Source organism: Marmota marmota, unplaced genomic scaffold (assembly GCF_001458135.2).
Source record: "Marmota marmota marmota unplaced genomic scaffold, marMar, whole genome shotgun sequence".
NCBI lineage: Eukaryota > Metazoa > Chordata > Mammalia > Rodentia > Sciuridae > Marmota > Marmota marmota.
Genome location: NW_025999900.1, coordinates 9,551,731 through 9,574,942, shown reverse-complemented (window position 1 = coordinate 9,574,942; position 23,212 = coordinate 9,551,731). Strand labels below are relative to the sequence as shown.

The following is a 23,212-nucleotide window of genomic DNA, read 5'->3' as shown; positions in this document are numbered from 1 at the left end:
CCATCCTGCAGATGAGGAAATTGAGGTGCACAGAAGTTAAAGGATATGCTCAAGTTCATACAGTCAGGAATGGCAGCTTGGATTGAAACTCTGGCAGACCCACTGCCCTCACTCCCTACCCTTATCCATGACACTACCTGAAATGAAGGGACTGGAGGGCCCTGAGGGTCCTCTCAGCCCTACCAGTGTGAGTCTATGTAGAGGTGGGGGCCAGGGTTCTATTGCTGGGCTGGGAATCCACCTCAATCTCTAAGAAAGCCTTTAGAGAATATGTGTTCACATTAGGTCTACAGGCAGCACCACAGGACTTGGTTTAGCTATTATGCTCCACAAGAAGGCTTACCATTCCTTTCTGAGCATGTGAGTTAAGTAAAATCTCAGTGGTGGTGAGACCTTGGAGAAATGAAGTGTCTGGAAAGTTGGCCACAGAGGAAAATGCTGAATCAAGAAACTGCCAGCTCCCAGCTGGCGAAGATAGGAACCATTGTAAATCAGGGAACAGTTTAGACTGGTCCTGGATATCAGGGCCAGAGCCTGGGCAGGGGCTGTTGACCCAATAAAAATAGCAGCAGCAGCAGCAGCAAGAAGATAAGAAGCCAAGTTCAGGCTCAGAAAGCAGCTTCGATGACAAAGAGGGGGCTGCTTGGGTCAGTCTGTGGAAGCAGTTAGCAGGTGAGGAATGAGGAATGAAAAGGGGAAGGAAGGTACAAATAGCACCAGAGGGACAAAGGGGTCCCCAGGATTACAGTCAAATTACTGTCAGTAGCCCAGAGCAGGCAAAAACCACTAGAGTAAGTCCTGAAACGGAATAAGAGAGAAGCAAAGAAAAAGCTTCTAACAGCTACCAAAAAGAGGAGGAAGTGGGAGATGCACTGCTTCCTGTACGAAGAACGATGATTGAAGACAAAGCTGGGTGGGGACTAGTCCCTGGGCTGCAGCCGCAGCTGCTACACATACACACGACGCTGCTGCTGCCGCCGCCGCCGCGCTCTGTGGGCAACTCCTACTACTGCTGGGCTGGGCTGGGCTGGGCTGGGCTGGGCGGGCCGCCGCGGTACTCGCCTACACAGATCAGCTCCGGAGAAAGGAAAGCCACTCTCCTCTGACCGAGCCTCAGGAGCCAAGGTAAAGGAGACGTTTTTCCATGTTGCTCCTTTTTAATTGAGGAAAGTGACCATTTGCCTGTGGATTTTAGGGCAGATTTCTAAGGGAAGCTGAGAACATTGCTTCTCGATTAGGGGATGATCAGTCTTGGTCTTTTAAAAGGGCTTTTAAGAATGATGGTCAAATTTGTGACACATTTTCTTAAAACAACAACAACAAAAATCATCCTCTAGTGCTTACCTTGGGTGACTCGCCAGAAAAAACGCGCTAAATGTAAGGAGCGGTTTGCATAGTTCTCTTGAAAGGAAAACAGGGCTGAGTTGAAATCAAACCGGGGCTATGAAGCTGTGGTTTGGTCATCAGTGTTGCAGTCCTCTTGTTTAGGGGTGTAAGTGGTGGAAAAAATGTCAATCTGCATTTTTCTTTCTTACATATTGCACGGGGCTGTCTTCTGCTTTGCATTGTAATGGCTGTGATTTGGCTTTTTGGGGAGTTAGATCCTTCTGTACTAAGAATTTGCCAACAAAGGCTCGAATTGCGAAGGTGAGGGGCAGTATTTACCATTAAAAAAAAAAAAAAAAAAAAAAACAACGGTGTCTTCCTCCCTCAGCTCTGTGCGGCTGCTTTCAGGGTAACCTCAGAAACAGCTTCCATTTGCCTGTAGGTCTTATCCTAAAGTTGCATCCTTATTCAAAGAAGCGTGGCGGGTCTGGGGACCCTAACTTGTCCAGAATCGAATACTGGCGTACATATGGATTTTATGTTTATATGGATTTTATTCATCTCTAGGTCATGCTAACCTCGGTCAGGGACAAAATATAAAAGTGAGCTGGGTTATTTCCTTACCTGTATATACTGTTAATAGACTGAAGTAGTCCAAGCAGGAGATAATTTTTATTCTTTAATTTTCCTGAGCAATGGATGCTATTAATGAGAGCCTAGGGCTGTGACTTGTTCATATTTATGAATGATATGTAAAAGTGCAGTAAATAGGTCTAACGAACTAGAACTGAGATTGTGAGGTTCCTTTGCAGGATATGTAGGAGAAACAGTTTATTACCCTAGTGTAACATGATTTAAAAAAAAAAATCAAGCTTTGTTTCTTCAACAAAGTGGGTTTAAGCAATTGATGGTCATTGATAAAAGGGTTTTTCTTGGTTTTATTTTTCACAATTAAGGGTGATAATTTTTCAAAGGAAAGAAAGAACTGCTTATAGTAGAGTAAAAATAATAAAAAGGACATGTTTTAACACTCACAAATTTTTAAAATACAAGTTTTTCATAACCAGATATACCAATTGAGAATGTATATGCCTCCTCCTGGTTCACCATTGCCAGTTGTAAATAGATAAAGGGTTTTTTGTTTTGTTTTGTTGTTTTTTGCCATCTTCATGAAATTGCTTTGGCCTCTCAGAATTTGTGGAGTAAAAACACAGTTTCAGAGATAGGAAGCTTTTCTTGGTACTAAAGAAAAAAATGTCTATTTTTCTGAGGCCACTTCTCATTAAAGTAAACCGGCACCATGTCTAAGAGACAAAGTATTGCTGGTGTGGAAACCATGAAGCTCATCTGAGGATTCAATGAATCAAAGCTACAGGCAAAACAAGTCATGTCAGGATTCCACAGTTCCACTTCCAGTTTGCATCCTAAAGTCAAAGATGTAAGATAATCTTCCTAGATAGAATGCCTAGTGTAGATCTTACAGTCCTATAATCAAGCTGTAGTCATTAAATGAAATAGAAAGTTGGGAATCTGAGCTGCATGAATGAGGGCAGGGCTTACCCTCTGGTATTGATCCATCTACAAGCTGTAGTCGGCAGATAATGCCAACACCCTGCTTTGTTTGGGAATGTATAGAAAATGTGTGTTACCCCTCTGTGAGTGTTTCATCCAACAGTAAGAAAATGAAACCCTGGCCAACAGACATAGTGGAGTCAAGAGGCCCCTTCTCTTCTGAAAACAACTAAGAGCTGCCTGTTTTCCTCACAGCACAAAACATTTCCATAATTGTTAAATTCCAGCTTGAAGCAGAACGTTAGTAACAGCAGATCAGTAATTAGGATGGTGAGATGTTTAGGAAAAATATGAATATTCTCCTATGCTGCAAAATGAAAACTATTTCCACTTTTTCTGGCCATATGGGATATTGAAGATATATTGCTTTTGCTCAGGGTATTCAGTGGCTTTTGAGGGAGTCAACCAACATTGAAATTTTAATTGTATGCTTCCTCCCCACCCCCGCCATATGACCAATGGCTGAATGGAAACGTGACTCCATTATTTCATGGCCAGCCCTGGGCCTCATATGGTGGGCATGTAGTGAATGTGTTTGGTTGACTGGCTTTTTTAGCCTATTTCAGAAGACAGGCCCAACTTTTAAGTCTAAAAGCTCTATAGTCAAAGCAGAAAGCCTGCTCACAAAAGATTACTGTGGGTAGAAGAAAAGAACACAAAGGAATAAAAAGAACACAGGCTTTGGAGTCGGGCAGATCTGCCTTTGAATCCTACCATGCTCTTACTACTTGACCCAGTACATTAATTTATGAACCTTAATTTTTTCATTGTAAAGAAGGATTAGCAGCACATAACCAGGCTTTTTGTTTGGTTTGTTTTTGTTTTTATGTGTATGATAAATGAGTGTATGGTACACTGAAGAAACTCAAGTATTATTTTTTCTTCCTTGGAGGCATAAGAAAAAGTTAACATTCTCTTTATCTTTGTCACTGCTTCCAAAGGTGGAGAAGACTTTTTCTAATTTTGAAAAATATTCATAATATAAAATATCCCATTTTAACCATTCTTGAGTGGATTGTTCTGTAATCTTAAGTATAGCACATTGCTATGCTATTCACCACCATCCACCCATGGAACATCTTTTAATTTTGCGAAATGGAAACTCTGTACCTATTGAACAATGACTCCCAGACCCTAGCAATCATCTTTATTCCACTGTCTCTATAAATTTGACTAAGAACTTCATATAAATGGAATTATACAATATTTTTCTTTCCTAAGAAAAATATTGTATGATTTTTTATTGTCTTTAATGTTTATCCATGTTGTCACATGTGTCAGAATTCCCTTCTTTTTTAAAGCTAAATAATATTAAATTGTGTGTATATACCACCTACTGTTTATCCATTCATCTTTCAATGGACACTTGGACCACTTTTTGATTATTATGAATTATGATAGTACAAATACAGGTATGCAAGTATCTGTTAGAGTCCTTCTTTAACTTTGCAGACTTATAGGACTTTAGTAATTCTTTTTAATTTTTTGAAGAACTGCCATACTGTTTTCCACAGTAGCTACACCATTTTACATTCCTACTAGGGTTACAGTTTTTCCACACCCATACCAACATTTGTTATTTTATTTCTGATTTTCTGGTTTTTGTTTGTTTTTGATAATAGACATCCTAATACATAGGAAGTGGAATCTCATTGTCCTTTGGATTTGCATTTGCATTTTCTTAATGATTAGTGCTGTTGAGTACCTTTTCATGGACAGACTGGCTACATATCTATCGAGCAAAGTATCTATTCAAATCCTTTACTGATTTTTCACTGGATTATTTTTGAGGCAACATTTTAAAATTTCTTAACATTATGTCATAATGTTTGTAGTTAATCTCCTGCATACAAGTCTTATTCCTGCCCAAATATAATACTTCTCTCAAAAGTAACTTTTAAAATCAAAGGAGAAAGTAAGAAAATATTCATAGCTTCTGTGAACTGGTAATGTCAAGAACCTGACAGTGAAATTCCTTATTGTTGGCAGTCACACATACCAGTGACCGTGCTGGTCAAGTGGTAGGCCAGGCTACTCTCAAGGAGTCACTGGAGGGAGGCTGCTTCCGTCTTTCTGGTCCCTACTCATTAATGAAGCTACTGGGGATAAGAAAAATGTCCAACAGGTATCAGAGTCAGAAAAAGAGAGAAGAAACTGAAGTATTGAATTGTTCTCAAATCCTTTATGATGGAGGGCACTAGTCTCTGCCACAGGCTATAGCAGTGAGACAGTACAATGAGTTTCCGAGACAACAAGTTTCTACCCATGAAATATGATTCCAATCCAAATTTCACTTTTAGAAATAGAGAACATTTCTGTTTCATTTTCCACTACAGATATCACTCCTAATCCTGAAACCAGTGAGGCAGGATGTAGATATGACTTAGGAAAGCTGAGGGAGGACCCTTGAATAGCTCCAATATCTGAGCTTCACAGTGTGGGTGCAGACATTGATTGACCTTAAAGGGTTTGAAGTGCTCCTAAGTGACAACTGTCTATTAACTTTATGCATGGGCAGGTGTGTGCGTGGGGTTGGGGGCTTGCAGATAATGATCCTCAATTTTATTTAATTTGAAAATCTCTGTTCTATAATTACTGGGAGAGCCCATGTGCCTAGCTTTACTAGAGTAGGTGGATAGGAGAGTTATAGAACTATATTGAGATTCTGCCCCTAAAGTGATAGATATGTTAATTAGCCTGGTTTGATCATTTCATGTATGTACTCAATCATGAATGGAAATATCATATAGTAACCATAAATATGCAAAATTATTATTTTTCAATTAAAACCTAAAAAAATAAATAAATAAGACTTAGTCCCTGGCCTTGGACATGGTAGAATGGCAGGAACTGAAAATGGCCTGGCATGACCTAGCTTTTATCAACCCCTTCATGATGGATAATGAAATAGGCCTGGAATTGAAAGTTGTACAGTTGATTAATCCATCATCTCCCAATTCAAACTCCATTTTTCTTCCTGCCATATTAGGGCAAATGGATAGAGAAAAATCTTTATTCTCTGTCACTCTTAAAATTATTTGTAAGACTAAATTATTTTGTTCAGAAAAGGGGGGTAATGTTTAAATTTAATGCCTTATATAAATATGCAATTTTTGTGTCCAAATTTGTTGTAGTATAAGGAAGGTACTGCAGAATAGAGATTTAATTTTTCAGATAAAAGTATGAGAGGTCTCCTGAAAGCTCTTTATGTTAAAAGAAAAAAGTTGTGTTTAATGAGAGTCAGTGTTCAGACAAGCTCTAGAGAGCTTCATTAAATCTTTAAAAAGAGAGTGCTCAATCATCAAATTTTAGTGCTAACATTTTTCTTAGAAGTGGTACCACTGTCCACTGAGGTTTGAGATAAGGCAGGACCAGCTCTTTTATCTCCTGGCAAATAGCTATAAATAGTTGAGCTCTTAATGGAAAGACTGTGAAAGAGCAGTCTTTGGACTTCCTTTCCATGGCCTCCCTTTCGCCACAGCATGCCTGGTTGGTGGGGCCAGCCATCCCCCTGATCTTCTCCCAGGTGCCATAGGTAATAGAGAAGGGCTGGAAGCTGGGTAGGTTGGTTTCACTCTGGATTCATTGTTATGTCAGCAGGGTCATTCCTGTTCCTTGAAAATCCTTTCCTACTTTCTTTTGTATTTCACTTTTCACTCTCCCCTGCACATTTTCAATGAAAACCATTCAGACCAGGTCGCTACTCCCTTTATTCATTATTGGTGACCTCACCTTCTCATTTTCTGATAAGGTATAAATTTCAGGCTTTCTTAATCTCCTATCTTGTCACTTCAAAATTTCTCTGTCTTCATTTATCTTAGTTCATTCAGACAGCTCTAACAAATTACCTGGCTAATTTATAAAGAATAGAAATTTATTTCTAACAGTTCTGGAGGCCAGGAAGTCCAAGATCATGGTGCCAGCAGATTAGATGTTTGGTAGGGGCCTATTTCTCATAGATGATACATTCTTTGTGTTTTTATCTGATGGAAGGACTAGCTAGCAGCCCCGAAGGCCTCCTTTTTAAGGGCACCACTCCCATTCCTGAGGCGATTATGAGCTAATCACTTCTCCAAAGTTTTCTTCTTCCAATACTAATTGCATTGGGGAATAGATGTCAATATATGAATGGGGAGGAGAGAGGGGAGCACAAATATATAGATCATAGCTTCACTAATTCCTTCTTTTAGGTCAAATTAACATAACATTCCTTTAAACCAGGAGAAGAACATCTACATGGAGTCTCCATCCGATTCTCTCTTATTTTCTAAGGGATTGTATCATACATAATTTTCTCTTTGCTACATATTTGGTTTCTTCTCTTGATTGGTCCTTTACTCTTTGTCTATAAACATGCTTACTTTTTTATACACTCATAAATTAGTTACAAATAAAAAATAATAAACCTGCTGCCATCAGTTTCCCCTTAACTATTGTAACCTCTGCTGATTCTCTTGTAAGTTCTCTTCCTACCTCTATGAAGGCTTCTTCACTAACTCCAATTCCTGCTTTCTAATATTAGTATTCTCAAGATTTGGTTCCTCTTTGGTTCACTTAATTACTCCCTCTCTCTTAATTACATCATTTCCTGTGATTTCAATCATTGCTGTTCATGGGGCAGTCCCAAATCTGTTCTCTCACCTACTTTCTGAGCCTGCACACCTGGTGAGGTGACTGTAAACTCACCAGAACATCCAACCCACCAAAGGTAAAGCTCATGCATCCAAGATGGTGCTCAACATTGCCTTTTCCACACCTCAAAACCATCTCCTCACCTAATTCCATGATTATTAGTGACACCTTCCTCTTTCAGTACCTCAATTACAAAGACTCAGTTTCACTATTTTCCTTACTGCGTGACTGTGTTGTGGAATGTAGCACAGCCCTTGGCATTGCAAATTGGAAAACATCCTGATGCTATCTCTTTTCTGTATTGCTAACTGGTGTCTTATTCAGGCCCTCCTCACCTCCAGCTGGGCTGATTTGTGGGTTGTGTTTTTTTCTCTCCCTGGAATAGCTTTTCTGCTCCAGAGAGACACCCTATACTTGACCCCAGCTTACCTCTCCAAATAGACGGATTCCATTTGTCCTGGAAAGCTGAGTTTGAATGTTACCTCTTTTGTGGTGCCTTTCTTGGCTTCTTTCCTTTTTTCCCCACTAAGGAATTGTCTTTGCCTCCTTTGAAATCATCCTTTGGTCTTTTATCACAGCATTTAACTCATTCCTTTATATGACTAGGAAGTAGTATGTAGAATATACTTCTGCATGCCTTTTCTTTTTAACCACATGGTAAGATCTTTGAGGACAGCAGTCACATCTGGTTTCATCTTTGTCTCACAGTGCAGTTTGTTTATCATCCATTTATTTGATGAACTTTCTTGAGTGACTCATTTTTGGATTTAGAGTGAACTAGACACAGTACTTGTCATTTAGGAGCTCACAGACTACTGGGGAAAACAGACAAATACAGAAATTATTATAATTCAGTTAGTTTGTCTCTCTGCAAGTCTTAAATGAATGTCTGCAATGTGCCCTGCACCCTTCTAGATGCCAAGGAGACAAACAATGAACAAAACAAGCCAGTCCTTTGTTTGCTTGGAACTTACTTTCTAGTTTTGAGATAGACTCAATAAACACACACACCAGTGGTTTTTAGATCTAGTTGCACATTAGAAATCATTAAGGGTATTTTGAAAAATTTTTGTCTCAGTCTCACTCCAGACTGACTAAATTAGAATCAGCCAGGACTGGAACCCACAGACAGAAATTACAAAATGAGAAAATATTTGTAGAAATGGATGGAATAATAGAGATTGTGCGTATGATCGTGGTGGTCAGTGGGACTCAGCTTTGTTGGGTGATCTTGGAGTTAATAAGATGACCCTGGAGTTAATAAGACCTAAATGATGGTAAGGAGTTGGCCATGTGAATTTCTAGGGTGGGGAGTTGTCTCCAAGCAGAAGATGCAAATACCTTTCTGAAGTAAGGCTGAGGTGAAAGGCCCAGGAAATGTGACTTTTGAACATCCATGTATGGTAATCTAAAATATGTCTTTCCTCTACAGAAAGCAGCTTTTCAATTAAACTAGGTGGACTCCGAATGCAAAACACTTGGCCCTTCTGTTGAGTACTTGCTCTGGGTTAGGTTTTTTTAGATCAAATTGACTTACACAGTCAGGAAGACTACTCCATTTAATTATATTATTTTCCTACACTGCAATCAGCTCTACAGGGCTTGTTGTCTGAATTAAACACCATCCTTATTGTTTAAAATAACCTTAGGTCCTTGGTATTATCTCTTGGGTGAATAAAGAAAGGAAAGCAATGATTTATGTCCTTAATTTTGTTTAGGGGAACCAGGGAAAACTTTCCAGAAGAGTCATTCTAACCATACAGATTAAAGTACTTGTGTTAGAAGATGTTTTGAGAATCAAGTTGAGAATCATTATTTATTGAATTTTGAATTTGTGATTGATACTTTATATACATTACTGTTTTCAGCTAGTATTTTTCTACGAGAATACTTTTGGCTACTCATGGGGGGAAAAATGCCCTACCAAAACGGCTTAAACAATAGAATATTATCTCAAGACTTGAAAGGAGGGCAGCTTCAGAGCTTGTTATGTGGTAGCTGGACAATGTCCTCAGCAACCTAAATTCTTTCCTTTCTCCCTCTCTGACATCCTCAATGGGTTGATTAATTGAGCTCCCCTCACTGTGTCAAGATGACTACTCCAATTTCAGAATTAAAGGCAGATATCAATATGTAGAAGCATAGTACAGGGCTAAATTATTCTCTGCTGCTCTTAGTAAAGTTATAGCAAAGCTGTCTCCAGCAGAATTCCCCTCCCAACTCATATGACTTCTATGTTAGTGACCAGGTAGATCAAACCACTGGGGTTTAAGACTCATTTAAGAGTCTCCTCCTGAAGCCATAGAGCAGCCCCGCATCTCTAAAGAACAAGGTCACCAGACCCCAGGAAAAAAGGACTATAAAAAGGTTCTATTAGCAAGAAAGAAGGGGTTGTCGGTTGTTTCGTAGCCAGTCACCACTACTAGTATTCCCATTTTATCAGTAAAGACACTAAGACTTAAAAAAGGTTAAATAACTTACCAAGATCACACAACTTTGAATGGAAGTGTTTCCATGCATTCCCCTTTCAGAGAAACACACACACACACACACACACACACACACTTTGTTTTTTGTTGGTGGTAATGATCTAGTTTAGATAAAGATTCCTTGAGGAAAACACACAAGGCTGAAGAAAGACAAAATAAGGAATATCTTTCTAAATAGAATATTCCAGAAAGTCCTAAAAAAGCAATAGGAATGGCATTTAATTTAGACAACCAGCCCTGTGTTTCTGCAATGTCAAAAAAATATATATAATTAAATTGAGTCTTCTTGCCTGGTCATTTAAATCAATTTGATCTAAATAAAATTCACCCTGGGCTGAGTAATGAGCTTCAAAAGGCCAAGGTTTCTATGACTGGTATCTGTCTGACATAAGTGAAAACCTTGTTTTCTCTAGAGAGGACTGTATTTTGGTGATTACAGCACCTGGAAGAGAGGAATCAATAATCTCTGGGATTCCTGATCATGAACTGTTTAGATGATAGGTTTCCACTTCCCAACTCGGAGGCAGCACCAAGTAGTGCTGCGTTTCCAGTGTGGCTCCTGCTTCCTTCTTGGGCATTTTTTTCCGAGGCTGCCTGGGTGAGGCAGCAATCGTGAGGAAGGGAGAGTTCAGTGCAGTTGCTGTCATTAGTATTTTGACTGCTTTGTCTCCAAGGTGCATTTTCATCGTAACAGGCTAAGGAGTACTTTTTCTGTAATAAATGACTGAGCACCTCCTACTCTTATATTTGCATTTTTAAACAGGAAAGTAAAGATAATTTCTAGGCTTTGCCAACAGAGCTCTGTTTAAGGTGAGTATTTATCTGATCTGTGTAGGACAGAAAAAAAATGTAAAAACATTTAAACAAGAAAAAAAAATCTGTCATTTGCATGGCTTTCCTGGGAGAAATGAATTGATCCTTTGCCATTTTTCTTTTAAACTCATGAATGTGGATTGTATTCTGGGGACATTGTTGTGCGCGGGCATTAAGCCATTTCCCTAGCAGTGTTATTATTTCTTTCCCTTTGGGGAGAAAAAAAGTGAATATTGAACAACTCCAAGACTTTTAAATTAAAATAAGAAAAGCTTAACTAAGAAAAGGTGAGAATTTCTAGGTAAAAAAAAAGTCTTACATTTTAAGCCTTAAAATATACTAACAGAAAAATAATAATCCTAAGGCGTAATTGATAGAAGAGCAAAGTAGTTGGAGTCACAGTCACTTAGACAAGTTGCTTAAACTTTCTGTGCCTCAGTTTCTTCATCTATAAAATAGGAAATAATGATGATACCTACTTTGTCTGGAGAAGATTATATGTATATAAAATTTTATTTAGCATGGTACCTGGGTTAATTACTAACGAAGGGTAGCTATTACTCTGTAATTGTTACTACAGATCTGCACTGGAGTTTATTTTATTTTATTCAAAGAATTCTTGCCAATTTCTAGCAGAAGCGATTGCTGTGGACTAATATTAACCACAGGGACTCAGACCTTGGAGTTGGACAACTAAGGGTGCCCATTTTCCTGGAATAGTCAGATGTCCATGTTTTCTCTTAATGAAGTGCCAGTCTCAGACTTGCACTGTTTGGAAATCCACTGGACTTACTCATAAATATTTCCAGTTCTCCTTCCCAACTGGTAAGAAGTTTATACAAGGTATGGCCATGTGCCTTGCATCAGCTAGGGCAATGTAAGCACAGTGGTGTATGTCACTTCCATGAGGAAGCTATAGACCAGGCTGCAAACACATTCCTTGGAAATCAGCGGTGTTGTGAGAACAGTATTAAGTCAGTTTATTTGTTACCACAGTATACTCCAGTTTATCCTGATAGTCACTCTGGTTTTACCTTTAAACTCTAGAGGGAAAAAAAAAACATTTTATTGTCAATGTACATAAAATGTGTAGCTCTTCAGAAAGTGTAATTTCTAATGACTAGGTATAGGTGTGTGTGTGTGTGTGTGTGTGTTTGTGCGTGTGCGCATGCATTTGTGCACAAAATGTAGTATGTTAGAATCAAGGAATTTAAATAGCTTTATATAAGTAATTTCTACTTAAATTCTTTTAAAATAAAGTTATTTCCGTTTCATACAGAAGAAATCAACAGACTAAAATTATCAGCATCTGTTTTCTTTGAGCAAGTCAACTATTGTACCAAAGTCAGGACTCTGAATTTCAGGCCTGATATGATCATCAGGTTATGATTTTTAGGTAATGAAAGATCTACCCAGAATGGTGCCTTGAGCAGTGAAGGAGTTTCCTGAGAGAAGAGAATGCACCCAGCCATGCCCATGGCCTTGGTCTCCACTAAGACAATAGTCTTCCTTAAGCCCTATTGTGATATTCTGGTTATAAACAATATGCATAGTTCATAGATGGTATTAAATATATTTGTTGAAAAAAAATAAATGGAAGTAGTTCATATTCTTTCAAATGTCTGGACTCTTTCATGTTCAGATTGATTAAATTAATGATTTTATTTTGCACCTTGGTTTTAAAACATCTTGTATTAAGATTTACATATATTATTTTGTAATACTTTACATTTGACCATGCATATACCCCCATATTTGGGTTATTTTATTTGATAGTTTTTTTACTACAGATCTTATTTTGCCTGATTATTTCATTTGGATTTCTAAAACTACATTATGAAATACCTTAATTATTTAAATTAGGAACAGATTAATTATCTCCAGTGTACAAACTCAAATTAATTTCATTATAAACCTGAGGTTTAAATTGATTAATCTTGTAGTGTTTAAGGGACCACGTGGTTTTTTTTTTTCTTTTTCTTTTTTTATCCTTAAGGAAAAGAGTATGTTTGATTTGATGGATCACTCTCCATTGCACCAGATATGCTAATAGGAGCAAGAAATTTGCAAGAAAACTTTAGATGCATTTCATAAGCCAGCCAGAAACCTGTGTGTCTGGGGTTTCTGGGGGAACAATCTGTGAGTCATTTTAAAAAAACAAACACACTCATAATCAGAGTGCATGTTGTTACCATGGCAATTAGGCCTGTTGAGTTGGCTTGCTTATGTTCCTGTAGAGGGAAGAGGGGGAAAGAATTCAGAGCTTTGACTATCAGCTCTGGTTTGCCTATTGCGGGAGAGAATTTAGGGGTTTTTTGAGAACACACTGGCATAGTCATCCTGACTATAGCCTGGCTTTCTTATTGAATATGAACTAGCTATATTAGTGTTGGGCATTGCAGTTCACAGGGGAGAAAAAGACCAACTGGCATTCCCTTGAGAGTGGGGAAATAGTTTCTTTTTCTGATATATAATTACATGTAAGTCTCTAAGGTCAACCTGGTGGAGCATCTGTGTGCCTGTGCACAAGACTAATGATCCTCTAACAGGCACCAAATGCTGCTGGCAAAACATTATTTTAGATTTAAATGATCCTCAGTGTATTGCCCTAATACAGTTACAGACTGCTTTTAATGAGACTATTGTTCTGATCTGATTCATAAGTAGACCTGGTGCCTTTATTTTGTGGGCTGGGTATGACTCTGTTATCTTGAACAGCCATCTTATAATGCAGACCCATGGGTCACCTGGGAGCCTGGGGAAATTATGGGAGCTCTGCCAAATCTGTCATTACTCTAGGAGAAAATAAAATCAAAGCACACGCTTGGTTGATGGGCATCCAAGTGTACTTGGGCCAGTGGATTGGCCATTGGGATTTTATATAAACACCAATGATTCACTGAAGTACCGGTGTGAAGGCACACACACAACTGTCAAAAATGTTTCTAAAATTCACTTTAAGAAGTCTGGGCATACTTTTAAATATACAACTGTAATACAGTGGCTGAAATTTATTCTTTAGAGCATACATTAAGCAGATTTTATTAGAGTTGGAACAACTTTTCCTTAATAAAACTTTTTTTTTCAAAAATCTTTGAATAAGGTGAGTTTTGATTAAAGGGTAATTCAAACTCAGAATTTATGTGTGTGTGTGTGTGTGTGTGTGAGTGTGTGTTGGTTGTATCCCAGTATATGAAATAATAAGAAATTCTAAAATACATATTTTATTCTTATATGTATTCTTATAGGTAGAAGAAGGAATATGTTGCCCAAATTTCATTATAGGTTGAATTTTTTTAAGATTATCACATATGTATTTTTCCCATACACCTAGCAGCAGAGAAGCTGGGAAAAATAGGTATTTTGATATATAGCTTATAGCATAGCTTAAAATTCTATTAAAAGTATAGAAGAAAAGAAAAGCATATTTGGGGGCATATCTAGCAATTTCTGCCATTTCTATAATCCTATAAAAGAGAGGAAATGTATGGTTTACATTTTTATGTATTTTCTTCCAGTCCTTTTCTAAACAAAAAAAATGTGTGTATCTGTATACACAAACATACATACATACATACATATGTATCAGAATGAGAGATGTATATTGCATACTAGAAAATATTGTTTTCACACTATATATTATAGTATGTACATATCATATTTATAATGTTATATGTTAGCATGTATGATATATTAGAAAATATTATATATTTAAAAATCATAGATACTATGTGTTAAAAAATATGATGTACAGGAATATACCCTTATCCTTGGGGACATGCACCATGGCCCCCAGTGGATGCCTGAAGCTGAAGATAATATCAAACCCTGTACATACTATGTTTTTTTCCTATACATTCATACCTATGGTAAAGTTTGATTTATAAATTAGGTGTAGTAAGACATTAACAATAATAAAATAGAACAATCTTAACAATGTACTCTCATAAAAGTTAGGTGAATATGGTCTCTTTCTCTCTCAGTTATACTATACTCACCTTCTTGTGATGATATGAGATGATACAATGCCTACATGATAAGAGGAAGTGAGGTAAATTGTGTAGGCATGGTGAAGCTGTGTTGGTCTCGATTATTATATCCACTGTTGCAAGATATCATAATTCTTGTGTTCAATTAACCCATAGGGCTCACACCCATGGGTTAATTGAACACAAGAATTATGATATCTTACAACAGTGGATATAGTAATTGAGACCTTTACAAAGTGACTAAGAGTGGGTAGCATATACAGTGTGGATACAGTGCACAAGAGGATGATTCATGTCCTGAGTAAGATAGAGAAAGCAAGGATGAGATTTTATCATACTTCTCAGAATGACCTGCAATTAAAGCTTATTAGTTATTTATTCTGGAAATGTTATATTTAATATTTTCAAATAGTGGTTGACTACAAGTAACAGAAAGCAAGGAAAGTAAAACCTCAGATAAGGAGGGATTAGTCAATATACAAATTTAAATTAGAATATTAGTTGAAGCTACCTTTTTGATAACATTTTATTATGTCTTATTTCACTTAATTGTTTCACATACATTTTCATCATTTAATTTTGTTGTGTCCATTGTTTGTTCTACATGTGGAGAGTCTTGTTTTACTTAGAAGAGTGTATTATTGTTAATAAGATTATTTCTAATGTCTTCATAATAATTCTTTGTCTATTTGTTTAATTCAAATTAAGGAGTGATGTCACTAAAATAATGATTGAGAATATATTTGAGACTTTTGATAAATAGTGCTAAACTATTTCCCAGAGAAGCCATGCCCATATATACTATCAGCAATAATATATTGGTCACAGAGCACCCTTGAACAGATTTATTTTGCAACTCAGTCATTGTTATCCCCAGGGTTCATTCTCTGAAAATAGGTTGCTTTTTGCCCTTGGCTTGTTTTCTTTTCCTTTGCTGTCATTAATCATGAGATAATGGGTTTTTAATAACTTTGATTCTTTAAAAAACATGTGACCCCTTATAGTAGCCTGAGAATAGTGTTAGTTGTGTTGAGATGTAGCCTACATGCCAGTCTCAAGCAGTGTGAGATCTCTAGAGATGCTGCTGTTTATTTGGCCCTGAGATCCAATCTGAATTTGATTTCCACCTTCAGTTGTAGTACTCTCAATATGAGATACCTCTTTGTGCTTGCTGAGACTTTGGCAATTCCCTTTAGACTGAGCATTCTGTAGTTGGAAGAGGAAGGAAGCTCCTCTATATAGGAAACTTCTGTATATGAACCACACCAGGCAGTAGGCACAATTAGGCCACCTCTGTTCAACATTCACAAGACACATTAGTGACTAAGGGCATAGGTGCCTTTCACCTCTAAGCAGCCTGCATGAAGCTTTGGATGCAATAAATACTTTCATAACCACTGGCTTGTCTTAAATTACCCTTTTATAGAGGCAGATGACACAAACAATATGGACTCCAACTCTGTCCCTAACACTGGAGCAGGAGTGTGCTTCCTCTGCTGCCTTGGAGTGTACAGGTTAGGTCAGGAGCAAAGCTTGTTCTTGTTCATCCCATGGTGCCCAGCCTCTGTTACTAAGCTCTGTTTCTCCTAGGTCCCTAAGTGGACTTTTTGTTTTCATGCTTTCGTGCAAGCTAGTGAATTTCACAAAAGAGAAATTCTTATTTCACATACTATATATCCTTCTTAAAGGAAAGAGTTTACAAAATGTTTTTAGGTCCTGAAATGTAAACCTGTGAGACTCCTTGCCCTTCCAACTATACTGCCATTAGCATCAATTCTGATTATGGAAACATTCATTTGCTCATTTAGCTCTTATGTATTTTGCTATTTCTAATTTTCTTTTCAGAATTTATTAGCATAAATTAAATGATTTCTTCTCTTTTAATGTTTCATTTGTACATTATAACTCTACATAGTGGGGTTCATTGTGACTATTCATATATGCACAGAAAAGGGAAATAATGAGGAACTATATTGAAGGAAATCATTTTATTTCTCATTTTCTTAAGAAATACATTTTCCTCTGTTTTCTCAACAGCCAGATCTGCCAGTGAGCCTCAGGCTTTGGAAACTGAAGAGGTAAGAGTTATGAAATATTTTTTTTTAGAATCTTCTTGAATTTTACCAGAACTATAAAAGGGAAAAAAATCTTAAGTATGTCTATAGATGAAATCATTTAGACATGTTATGTTTTATGGAAAAGAAATATTCATACACGCTTAACAATATTGACATGACTATGGGATTCAAAGGAAAAAATGTTTCTCTTTAGTTATAGATAAAATTGGATTTTTACCCCAAGTTTCCCATTATCTAAAAATCTGAGCTAGAAAACCTTTGAAGTTGCTGCCTTGACAGAATATGCTTTTATGGTATCAAACATGATTAATGGTTTACAGACACTGGGAACATACCCTGTGCAAGACAGAAGCTCAAAGGAGATTAGATCAAAGAACGTAAACCCTGCTCTTAGCAGATGGGTCGTAGACATTGGAAAGACTTTTCTTGTACCAATAACAGTAATAACAGAAGGTCAATCTCAGCTGGTGGCTATTCTTCTGGAAGAAGCACTATTAGCTTTTGAAACTAGCTAACACCATTTATATCTAGTTGTAGACTCAAAAGGGTCTCCATAATTCTGAGACAGATGATAAGTGTTTGTCTGCTCCCATGAAGGTAATACTTTCCTTTAGTCAATGAATTTGGTTTTACCCCCCCCCCCATTTTAAAAGTTAACTTCACTATGAAGAATTTCAAGCATATACCAAAGCAGAGCTAGTACCACAATAAACTCTGATATCCTCATCACCAGTTTCAGTAGCTGTCAACTCAGGGCCTGTATTGCTTGATTTATATTCCCATCCACTTCTCTTCTATACCCATTGAACCGTATGACAGCTTGAATTTGACTGTTGGGTTTCTAATTTTTATTTACACTGTCTAATGGGCTACAGAAAATGCTAATAAAAAGTAAACCTACTTATGGCTCAGTTTACTAGAACTAGTCATTCATTTATTTACTCATTCAACAAATATTTATTGTTTATTAGGTAGCAGATCTTCCTTAGAATTGAGGGTCAGTTTTCCTTTTCTCACATTTACAAGGTTGTCAGATTTGGACTTTTGATATCTGCAATGAAGTTATCTGTTAGACACTGACAGGAGGAAAAGTCAGCATACATCCTACAACTGTGATTGTTAAGGTAGACATTTTAGAATATGCCACAATTCTTTGGAACCTGTTTTTGACAGTTTTTTTTATTCATTTTTAAATTTTTTTTTTTGTGAGAGATGGAACCTAGGGCCTCATGCATGCTAGGCATGCGCTCTACTGAGCTACACCTCCAGCCCTACTTCTTCACTTTTTAGTACACTGGGAGTGTAAAAACAACACAAAACCAAACTTATCCCAGTCCTCTAAACAGTACCTTTCTGTTTCATCACGAATGTTCATCCAGCTGTCCACCTCCCTTTTAAGAAAAGCTCTGAGAGAGCGGGCATGGTTTCTAACTTCTTAACAATTTTGCCTCCAGCATGTAGCTGGCATGTCTGGCACTTGTTATAAATTTAATAAAACCGTTGAATGAATGAACAAAAGAATGAATGCCAGATGCTGGGCATATAAAGATGAAAAATGCACAGGCCTGGCTCAGTTGCTTAGTCTCCAGGAGGAGAAACTGGGCCCAAGGAGGCCTTTGTGGTCAAACTGTGAGCAGAGAGCACACATACAGGAAAGGGCCAGGCTGAAGGCAAGGTGGGGAAAAGCGCCAGGCATTTGAGCAGTGGTATGAAGTGCCATCAGGCAGAGGAGGGAACAAGTGATCACATGTGAAAGTACAGAGAGGCCCCAGAGAGCATAGGGCACTCTGAGAACCTTCTAGAATTTAGAGTGGCTATGGCTGGAGAAGCAGGCCAAGGAAGCCTAGGATGGACCCGCATGTGCTTTACTCCTGTGTCCAAACTCTATCTTCAGGGTGGGAAGCCAGGAAAGGGAACCTGATCAGAATTTTTCTTTGAAAGGATAATTCCTTAGGCAGCAGGGTAAGTGGAAAGGGAAATCAGTGGGGGTTTAGGTCTGGAAATGAACTGGATTTGGGAGAACTGATGGAATTGTTGTATAAAGTGAGAGGTAACCGAGAGGAAAACATCAAGAATCACCCCCAGATTTGTCTTGTGGAAGATCAACTGAGGAATTAGAATGGTGCTATAAAAGCAGGAAGAGAAGATGGCATTCAGATCTGAGGAGTAGCCTCATCCAAGTGGGTATGTCCCACAGAGTGCTCCCTGCTGGGCAGAGCAGAGCGTGGGCTGCAAGCCAGAATCTCCAGAAAAGCACTGATGCTCACACCCTACCCAGACCAGTGGAGTAAGAATCTTGGGGGCGTGGTGGGGAGGGAGGTGGGAGGGTGAGGGTGGGAGTCTGGACAATAGTAGTTTCTAAAAGCTCTTTGGGTAATTTTTGAAAAGTAACCAAGGTTGAGAATCTCTGGTCTAGATCTGGTTAGAAGTAAACCGTGTGTGCACATACATGCATATACTCTCTTAAGACTGTATAGCTGTACTTAACATCTTTTAGGTGAGGGCCAACACACCCCTAAATTCTACCAAATATTACTAATAATTAAGACTGTTTTAAAAGAATATGATGTTATTTGATGTGTGTGCTGATTTTTATTCATGCTAATAAGTATACTGAAAATTTTCAAATCAATCAAGCTGTTTGTCAGTGGGAATTACCAGCCTGTTTAATGGGATAATACTTCATTGTGCTTTTTGATGTACTGATTCTTGGCTCATAAAAGGCCAGTGGTGTCTTCCAATCACTGTGACATCCAGAATGCCCTAAGGATATTGAGAACTGTCGTTTCTTAGCATATAACTTTAAGGAGGTTATTTGTCGCTTTCCACTCTCATTTAAAAGCATTTTTTTTTTTGAGAGAGAGAGAGAGAGTTTTTTTAATATTTATTTTTTAGTTTTCGGTGGACACAACATCTTTATTTTATTTTTTTTTAATGTGGTGCTGAGGATCGAACCCAGCGCCCCACGCATGCCAGGCGAGCGTGCTACCACTTGAGCCACATCCCCAGCCCTAAAAAAGCATTTTTCCTTCATACAGAATTATTGGTTTCAGTTATGCTCAGAGGCTCCTTATGTAAGTAGTCTCTGGGCTAACAAGCTGAAGAGAGAAACTAAACAAAGTAGACAACTAAAAGGAAGTATTGTTTTGTATGGTCAGAGGGATTTGTAGTATATTTGGTCTAGTACTAAGTCTGTTTTTTAAAGTCTATACAGAGGAACAAATTAAACACTAGTAAGAAATGGTCAAATATTGAGGTCTGAAGCAAAATACTACTAAGGCATTTTGCAAATTGCACAGCAGCAGTGATGAGAGATGTATTAGTTTTCTATTGCTGCTGTAACAAATTATTATCAACTTAGTGGCTTAACACAGTACAAATTTATCTTACAGTTCTGTGGGTGAGGTTCTATAGGGATTTCACTGGGCTAAAAACAAAGTCTCAACAGGGCTACATTTCTTTATGGAGGCTCTAAGGGAGAAGCCACTTCCTTGTATTTTATAGCTTCTAGAAGCCCCCTTCCTGCATTTTCAAAACCAGAAACATTGCATTTCTGTGTGTCTTTATACTGTAGTCACATCTCCTTCTGACTCTGAACTCAGACAGACAAGGTTGTCTGATTGTAAGGGCCCATAAGATTGGACACAACTCAATAAACCAGGATAAACTCCTCATCATAAGATCCTTAATTTAATCATACCTTCAAAGTGCCTTTATCCAGATAAGGTTACCTATTCACAGGTTTCAGGGATTAGGACATGAACATACTTAGGGCTGTTGTTCTGCCTACTATAAAGTGAAGAGATTAATGGTTCAGAATGGTAGAAACTTCACACAGTACAGATAGGATCATCTGTAACATTTAATCACATAGGATTAAATGTAATATTTAATCACACAAGACTGAGAAGGTCCTGGCTTCCCAAAATAATGAAGCAAGTTTTTGTCTTGATTCTGTAAGTCCTGTTTTATAGGTTCTGGTACTGAAGCCTCTTGGTTTTCTTAGAGAATTTGGCAATGGAGCAGGTAGACAGGTTGAAGTCCAATGGCCCCTTTCGTGGCCTGCTTTTCTGGTACTATAGGTGTGGCCTCTGGAGTTTGCTACTCTTGGCATTTCTCCAACTCTGGAGTTTGTCTACTGCACACAGGATCCAAAGTCTTTGAATAGGACCAAAGAAATGTGAGGTTTGTATTTTATGCTGTTATGGCTGCCTGTCATTATGCATTATTTATTAGATTCTAACTGTGGAAAATGGGGTGGGGGATAATATTTTAGAACCTCACTCTAGTGGCATTTATTATAGTCAGTTTCTAGGTATGGTTTTATTTTCTCCATGCATTAGGTGGGTCATTCTTACAAAGCAAGAAACCATTTCTTCCCTGGTGAGTGAAATAGATCACTGGATTATTTTTTGAAAACAATCTTCAGAATGAAACATGGCTGGAAATTTTTGGTGGAGATTTTCCGTTTTTCAGCTATTTTTGCAACTACTTCCCTTTCTATCCACTTTTAGACACTCCAGCAATACAGATCAGAAGTCCAGGCCTAGGGCTAGCAGGAGGGCACCAAACTGTCCTGATTTGCCCAAGACTGAGGGATTTTCTGGGACAGAGGACTTTCAGTACTGAAACTGAGGGAATCTCAGGCATGTTGAGATATTTGTTCACCCTAGATATTTAACAAAATGGCTCCAGTAGAAAGTAACAGTCAGTTTGATGAATTGTTAAAATATAAATATAATATAAATTGTTAAAATATAAATAATGAAGTAACCCTCAAAGTTTGGGTTGAAACTGATAGTGAATTCAACTCCTTTGGAAAACTCTACATCTACACATAGTTACTAGGTCCTAATTGTATTCATGAGTTCTGCATCCATGGATTCAAATAACCATTGTTTGAAAATATTTGAAAAAAATAATTGCTTCTGTACAATACTCATCACTATTCCTTAAACAATACAGTATAACAGTCATTTACATAGCATTTGCATTGTATTAGGTATAGTAAGTCATCTAGTGATAGTATAAAGTATATAGGAAGAGGTCCAGTAGGTTACTTGTAACACTACGCCATCTCCAATAAGGGACTTAAGCATCTACAGAATTTAGTATTCACAGGGGTCTTGGAAACAGTCTTCCATGGATACTGAGAGACAACTGTATATGTTGGTCCAAACCAACTTAAAAAGAAAAACAAACAGACTCCCTAAAATTCATATCTAAGGAAAACCAATGATATTTGTGAAATCACAAGTATCAGTTAAGAAATCTAGCCATTCAGTTCTCCAGTGTTACAGCACACTGCTGTGGAAGCTTTAATAACTCTGCTCCTAGGTGACCACAGGACCTCCCTGAACCTTTTTCAGCATGTCAACATGTGTGGAAGTTATAAAACCCATATTTGTGCCAGCAGCATAGAACTCCTACAGCTTCATCCCTTGCATTCCTGCCTCTTATTTGGAGATTTATACTGTCTAAATAATTGGGACTAAACAAAGAGAACTAACTCTTCACTGTACTTGAAAGAGCAATACATTGGCTTCTTCAGAATAGGCATTTGACTTTTAGGAGTTGGAAGTCTTTTTTTTTTTTTAATATATTAATCTTTTTCTATCTTCCAAGCTGTCCTAGTTGATAGATCCAAGGAATTCTCTTTCTATTCTTCTCTCACCCGCCCCCCTGTCCCCCAAAAGATTTAGCACTATCAGGCATTGAGGTAAGATGTGGGTTTCAGACAAGGAGCAATCATGAACAGAACTGTGAATTATTTATTTTTATTTATTCTTTATAGTTATACATGACAGTAGAATGCATTTTGGCATATTATACACACATGGAGTATAACTTCCTATTCTTATGGTTGTACTTGATACACTTGTGTATTTACATATGAACATAAGAAAGTTATGTACAATTCATTCTATTGTCTTTCCTATTTCCATCCTCCCTCCCTTCCCTTTGTTCCCCTTTGTCTAATCCAATGAACTTCTGTTCTTTCTTCCCCCTCCCCTTATTGTGTGTTAGCATCTGCATATCAGATTTCTTTATCTATTCATCTATTGAAGGGTACCTAGATTGGTTCCATAGTCTAGCTACTGTGAATTCAGCTGCTGTAAACTTTGATGTGACTGACTCACTGTAGTATGCTGATTTTAAGTCCTTTGGTTATATACTGAGGAGTGGAATAACTGGGTCAAATTGTGGTTCCATTCCAAGTTTTCTGAAGAATCTCCATACTACTTTCCAGAGTGATTGTACCAATTTGCAGTGCTACCAGCAATGTATAAGTGTACCCTTCCCCCCCCCCCCC

At 37.7% G+C, this 23,212-nt stretch overlaps 1 long non-coding RNA gene across 1 annotated transcript in view; it reads left to right on the top strand.

The window, feature by feature from the left end:
• Positions 1-324: 324 nt before the first annotated feature.
• LOC125615225 overlaps positions 325-23,212 on the top strand; it is a 23,380-nt gene continuing 492 nt past the window's right edge. The window contains exons 1-2 of the long non-coding RNA XR_007345771.1: positions 325-1,125; positions 16,859-16,899. This is a non-coding gene — a long non-coding RNA (uncharacterized LOC125615225). The remainder of the gene's footprint in view (positions 1,126-16,858; positions 16,900-23,212) is intronic.